The sequence below is a fragment of the Schistocerca serialis genome, chromosome 8, assembly GCF_023864345.2.
Source record: "Schistocerca serialis cubense isolate TAMUIC-IGC-003099 chromosome 8, iqSchSeri2.2, whole genome shotgun sequence".
Classification (NCBI taxonomy): Eukaryota; Metazoa; Arthropoda; class Insecta; order Orthoptera; family Acrididae; genus Schistocerca; species Schistocerca serialis.
Window position 1 is genome coordinate 77,448,461 of NC_064645.1, and position 7,287 is coordinate 77,455,747.

General features: G+C 45.6%; 1 non-coding gene across 1 annotated transcript; it reads right to left on the reverse strand.

Moving 5' to 3' along the window:
- Nucleotides 1-2,533: 2,533 nt before the first annotated feature.
- On the reverse strand, nucleotides 2,534-2,608 carry Trnas-cga (transfer RNA serine (anticodon CGA)). The gene has a single exon. It is a non-coding gene; the product is annotated as a tRNA-Ser (tRNA).
- Nucleotides 2,609-7,287: the final 4,679 nt, after the last annotated feature.

Sequence of the window (7,287 nt, forward strand, 5' to 3'; positions counted from 1 at the left end):
CCCTACCCTTGCTGAGGAGTGTGTCATCGCCGGCCGCTGTGGCCGAGCAGTTCTAGGTGCTTCAGTCCGGAAACACGCTGCTCCTACGGTCGCAGGTTTATGTAGTTCTAAGTCTAGGGGACTGATGACCTCAGATGTTAAGTCCCATAGTGCTTAGAGCCATTTTTGAGTGTGTCATTGTGGATGGGGCACAGGGACTGCGGGCAATGGTTTTCTGACTAGGTAACTGTTGATGTGGCTGGGTAGTGCTCATAGGGAGAGCCCTAGTTCAGAATAAGTGGCACCATGGTGAAAGACTCATACATGAAATGAATTAAACTTCCTTCCTCTGGTGGCTGCATGTCCCAGCTCTCTCTCCTGGAGGTAAGACTTATTATGAAGCGGAGATGGATGACCCCCATGATATTTCCTTCTGTGGCTACACTGTGGGAGGAACATAGGGCTCGGAGACAGGGGTAGAAATACCCACCACAACAACCACCACCACAAATATTTATTGTGTTCCAGGGCTGAGAGGGCTTTCGTTTGACTAGGAAGCCACTGTTCTTCATTTAAAAATCTGGAGGACAGGTTTGGGGAAGCAGCAGAGTTTTCAGAAAATGAAAAGTGACTCTGTGCTGATTAAAACAGCTTCCCCTGCTCAGTTGTGGCCACTGCCCACCTGACAAGCTGGGTGATATTCCTGTAACTGTAACTCCCCATACCAGTCCCAATGTGGTACAGGACATCATTTTTCACTGTGATCTCCTCCTGCAGATGGATAATGAGTTGAGTGCCAATTTGGAGTGACATGGAATGAATTTTGTCTGTCATGTCCAGTGTGGATCAGAGAATAAAAGGTGGATACTGGAGCCTTCATCTTGGCCTTTGAAGGCGACTCGCCTGAGAAGCTCAAGTTGATGGTGTATCATTACAATGTCAAGCCATATGTTCCTCCTACCATGCGGCACTACGAGTGCATGCAATTTGGACCCATGTCTTCGTGGTGCAGTGCCAGTCCCATGTAGAAATTGTGGATATCAGTTGCACATGAGGCCTTCATGTGCTCCTCCCTCCATCTGTGTCAGTTGTGAGGAACACCATTCCCCCTGTTAACTGGTTTGCAGCATTCTCTGACAAGAAAAGAAAATAATAAAACTTTGACCATCTCACATATCAAGAGGCCAAGAAAAAACGATCATCTACATCCTACACTGATGGTGGATGGTGGATGGTGGATGGTGGATTGATGGATTGATGGAGGATGATTGATGGAGGATGATTGATGGAGGATGATTGATGGAGGATGATTGATGGAGGATGATTGATGGAGGATGATTGATGGAGGATGATTGATGGAGGATGATTGATGGAGGATGATTGATGGAGGATGATTGATGGAGGATGATTGATGGAGGATGATTGATGGAGGATGATTGATGTGTGCTACAGCTATAACATCATGTCTGTAATTACTGTGCCTTCTTGTGTAAACCTCCTCACCAGGTGGCTGGGGGACCTCATCCCCCTGCTTCCCTCACACCCCATTTAGAAGCAATGACACTCTATCCATCGGGGACATCAGCCCCAAACCCCGGCTGGAGAAGCAACACCCTCCTCCGGTGTCCCTTACCGGGAAAGAGCCCTTGGGACACATCCTTTCCAGAACTCAGTTGACCTATAACATGATAGCAGCCAGTCACCGAAGGATCCATACGTTGCAGATCATAGAACTCAGAGCTCCTCCTCTGTCCCAGAATCTGCGGCAGACAAGCCCTTGCAGAAGTTGGGATCATTTGAGGAGGACGAGGAGGGGACAAAAAGTCATCCGAGGAGGAGATTTGGTGGCCTCCATGCTGCCTGACCCCACATGGCCTGCTTGTATCCAAGGTGGCATTCTTGGTGGCCCTATTCCCCTGAAGTCGGCCTCCCCCCCCCCCCCCCCCCCCCCAAACCCAAATTTGTAATAAATGGGTATTGATACAATGTCTTGACACCAGTGGCAACAGGTGGCCCTGAGGCATGACCTGCCTTCTTAGTCCCTTCACACCCCCACAGGATACTGACAGCGCGATCTTCCAGTGGAACTGGAACTTCCTGCCACATGGCTGAGCTAAAATGTCTTTTGTGTGTTAGCCCTGCTTTCTGCATAATCCTCCAAGAAACTTGGTTCCCAGCAATATGGACCTCTACCTTCCTTAGCTATCGGGGCTGTTTTAAGAATCGTACTGCAATGAAAAAATGTCAAGTAGTGTTTGCACATACATTCTAGACACTGTTTATAGCAAATACATGCCATTTGATATGATTTTAGAGGCTGTGGCTGTTCATATGAATATGTCTGGAATTTACTATGTGTAACGTATATCTTGCTCCCAACAATAAAATGGCCCAGAACACATTGTCTGCACTGTTTTTTCAGCTCTCCCCACCCTTCCTCATACTGGGTGACTTCAGTGCTCACGACCCTTTGTGGGTGGAGTTATAATCAATGGCCACAGTAAAGCTGTGGAAAACACAGTCTTCAAGAAACTTCCTGGCAGATTAAAACTGTGTGCCAGGCCGAGACTCGAACTCGGGACCTTTGCCTTTCGCGGGCAAGTGCTCTACCAACTGAGCTACCCAAGCACGACTCACGCCCCGTCCTCACAGCTTTACTTCTGCCAATACCTGCCAATTCTGGAAACAGTTTTCATGCTTGAACTTTGCCTTTTGGATACTGGTGTTCCCACACACTACAGTATAGCGTAAGGATTTAGTCAGTCATTGGTCTTTCCCTTTTCAGCCCAGGTCTTATTCACACCATTCATTGGAGAGTACGTGATGAATTGTGTGACAGTGATCGTATTCCAGTCTTGACCCTCCCTCAGCATTACTCGCCTGGGCATCCACATATATGGGCTGTACAAAGCTGTTTGGGATCCTTTCACCACTGCCATTCCTCTCGCATCCCACTACATGAAGATATTGATGCAACTGTCCAGAGCACAATTGCATTCATTCTATCAGAAAGTGACTTGATGATACTATCTTCTTTGTAATCCCTACCATTCTATGGCATTGCATGACCCCTGAAATTACCATGGCCATTAAGGGTCACAGACAGCTCTCCAACACAAGTGGCATCCATCGGTGGAACATCTCATTAATCGCTCCATGCCCCAGTATGTCGTCTCATAAAAGACAGAATCGTGAATGCTAGGAATGGTATGTTGTTACCTGTAGACTGCATACCCCTCCTTCACAGGTTTGGGCACAGTCCCCCATGGGTGCACCTGGTGGCTCTGTGAATGCTGTCATCTACACTGACCTACTCAGTCTGCCAACATGTTGATTTGTATTATGCTCAGTTGTCTGCATGTGTGAATTAGCTGTGCATGTGTGAATTAGCTGCCTGCATTTCATGTTCTCAAACAGTGGTTAGAGTGACTTCACTTACCATTTACTACACCTCACCTGGAATTTTATAACCTCAAAGCATTAAGCAAGCTTTTTTTATGACTGATCAGATAAAAAGTTAGATTTCATATTTGAAGCAAATAACACAGCCTTAACCAAGCAGTCATTATTAACTGTCGGCTAATAAGCAAATATTCTGTAATGGTGGCCATAACTGAGAAGTAAAGAATCAATTAGGTTAAATATTTAAAAGCAAAATAACACAGCATTAATCAAGTGACCATTTCTGCACAGCAGCTACTTTATTTACGATTCAAGGTGTGATTTACTGAGAGAACGCCTAAGAACAATTGGCAGTATGAGTATATGAATAAGCAACTATTTCTTAGAAACTGACTGGCATAACTGAGCAGTACAAGAAACAATTATATCCAATGTTTACAAGAATATTTAGTAGTACCAACCAAACGGAACTCATACATGGCATGCCAGACTTTCAATTAGCTTATGCACAGTGGAAGGTGCCGTTTCGCATCACCTTTTCTAATGGCCAATGTCTCTCCACACAGTATGACAGTCTGAGGAGCGGAGCAAACCACAGACAGCACTATAGCATAGAAAACTGCAGTTAGATTCAGCATAACATAAATTTCCTGTTTGCCACTGTGGTACCATTACACAATCAAAACCATATGGGGCTGTCATTGTCAAAGACTCCGAGGCTGGCAGCACAAGTACAATGGCTGTTCACCAGCGGTTGCTAGTGCAACGAGCATTATCCAACCCCGAGCGGCACCAGGTTCACGCCCCTGTGCAATTGTGCCGCCTGGGCACACAACTCAATGCATATAGAGGTGCCATCTGCAGCAGCAGGCTCAGTTACTCTTTGGGGGACCAGCCAGTCAAGTCCCAGTAGATGCCACTCTTTGAGTCATAGTCCTAAGTCTCGATGGCCCCAGCGGAGCCACTTTGCCATACTGTGATGTACACTGCCATTTGGTGTTTCCCTTGCCTGAGAGACATCAGCTCATGGCTACAACAGTTAGCTTTGCAGAACTTTGACTTCTGCCAGTCGCAACAGAACTACCATACAGAGACTTAAAATTGTGCATGTCAACATCATTAGTAGGCAAAGGACTTTGTACTACACCAGTTGCAGATCTTCAATGTATAAGTTGAGTATTTACAATACGTCTATTTTACAGCGATGTTTGTTTACTCATTTCAAGTTTGATTTATGCTTCAGTTCCCAGGCACCTTCCTGGCGAACTGTATTTTGTACGCATGGCTACCATTCAGACACACATTGTTTGATGCCAATGCTAAGTGCCATGATGATAAGGCCACCTTAATGAAAGATACTCTGTACACAACTGCATTTAATACAGAAACTCAGTCACAACAGTACTAACTTAAGCATGGAAAAACAGAGCACATAATCGGCTTTGTGCTTACCTCCCTTTCACAGTGTAAAGCAGATTTAAGTCTTAAACACAGACCGATGTTATTTGAGCTCTGCAGAAGTCAAGGAAATGCCTTATAACCTTCGGGAATGCTCACCGTAGACAAGGTTTACTCCAAGCTAGGCCGTAGTCTTTTTCATAACTCAATGCCAGACGCAGTGCCACAACCACAAGACCTCCACCAACAGCCTTCTTTGGTCTGCAGCATACACTTCTGTTGACAGTGGCCACCCTTCCCTTCTCTCGCTCTCCTCAGCTACGGATGTGTCGTAGCACCGATGCCAAACGTTGGTTGTTTATTGTGTGCCCTCAGTTCACTATAGCTGCCACTCTGCATCCACCAGGTCTCACTTCCAACTTACTACCCAATGCTGTGCCTCGTGTCCCCTTTGCTTTCTCAATTGATACTGGCAAAATTTATGGGCACGCATCAAGGGCCCCTCCTTCACAAAGTGAAGCTTTCAGAGGGGAAGGAGGGGGGGGGGGGGGACCATGAGCTAGCTGTGCTTTGCCACCCAACTGCCCTGTCTGAGTCGGCTTAAATGGGCACAGATCCCTGTGTTGGTCTTCACATCCTCCACCAGGAAGCTCACTGGGGACAAGATTTTAAGAACCTCATAAGATCCCACATACCTTAGGAGTATTTTCCCAGTTATGCCACTCCCCCCTTTTTCTGCCCCCCCCCCCCCCCCTCCCGCCCCAGACATTCCTGGCACGCTCTTGATCTGTTGCTACAACTGCTGATGCATGTATTGCCCAGTCCTAGACCCAAGCTTCCCTCTGGTGGGCGAGGAGGATGTTTCACCTCGCTGCCACCTTCAGCCTTGAGATCATCAGGATCTATATGGTCTACAAGACTTAGACAACTCCCAGGCAACTTATCACATTTCAATCTAACGTAGATCTTGGGCTGAGCTACAGATCAGTTTGTCTCTAGAACCAAGTATATTTTTCTTTCATATTCGCTCATTCCACTAACTCACCAGCGAAACTGTCACATTCCAATCTAACATAGGCCTCAGATTTTGCTACAGATTGTTCGGTCAGTACATCTCGGTTTTTCCAGTCACCAGAGAAACACGAAAATTAGTTAGCAATCCTAAAATTCATAATTACCTGATCAGTAAAAAGTGATTAGATTCAGCTATTCCCCTTTCGATGCAGTATGTCATCATCTGGTTCGCTAAGACCAAAAACAACGAACTGTCGACATCCACACACAACTGGAAAGCTGCCGACACTGTAAGTGCACTTTAACCGAACCTGAAAATTTAGAATTACGCCAGTGACACGCGAGCAGGCAACAGTCCATCCAGTAATCCCGAGCGACCTAGTTTCAAAATGTCCATGTCAACATCAAAACAGAAATGTCTAAACTTTGAGTTGGAAGCAGGAAAAACGATGTTCACAGCTTCAGGCGGAAATTAAAAGAACGAATGTCCAGCCTAACATGCTACCCAACCGAACTCGAAGCTTCGGCGCCAAGCAATAAGATTGGCCGGCTACACTCCGTGTTTAAAATACTGGCTAAAGAAATGTCTTGCAGTGCTCGATCAGTGACACGGTTACTCCAGCAGACGAGAAGTTCAACTATAGAGTCTTCGAGTCATTGTTTTTCGCAAGCCATACTCGTATGTAACTCGAAACTTGTTAGTAACAGACGACTTTCCAAATCCTTACTGGCTGATGTGGATCGTTAAAATTTCACTTGTAATTGGAGTGGCTCTTCCTCCACACAAGTATCTCAGAACTATTTGCCATTTACAGATAAAAAAACGTTTCTAAATAAAAGCGACGTGTAATCGTTAAAGTCCTGGCAGCTCTCGTGGTAGGTTCATTTCAGGCAAATCTTTTACACGCATAAAAACTTGCACAACCGTATGGGATGTACAACCGCTCCAATCCACCAGCTGCGACCAAGTTTTTGTGGGAGGCTTCGCTCAGTTGTTAGACGAATACTCTAATTGGTAGTTTCCTTCCGAATATTCCCAACTGGCAACACCTCTGCTCCATTCCCAGCTCATTGTGATTGGGCAGAAAAGAACCAGTCTCTGTAAATAGACCAGATCTAAAACAGGTAGACCTATCTTTCGTGGAAGAAAATGAAACACAGGAAATAAAGAACTTTTAGTGTATGGTGAATGGAAACTGTCCAAGCAGAATATGTTACAGACTATGGGAATACTCCCATTTTCAAGAACAATGAGCGAAGGAGGATGAAGAAATTTTTAGAAAAGTGAATCGGGGTTTAAGGGAAACTACACAATGGAAAACCATAAAAACCAATAGCGATCACTGATGCAAATCGCCTACAAATTGATTCGCGTGTATAAATGAGCCAGCCCATGCTTTTTCTAAATGTCTCAGTTGTGGTCACTACGCCACGCAAAAGACAGCTGAACGTTTGTCGTATCGATAACTGTAGTTTTGAGAGTGCCAGTAACTG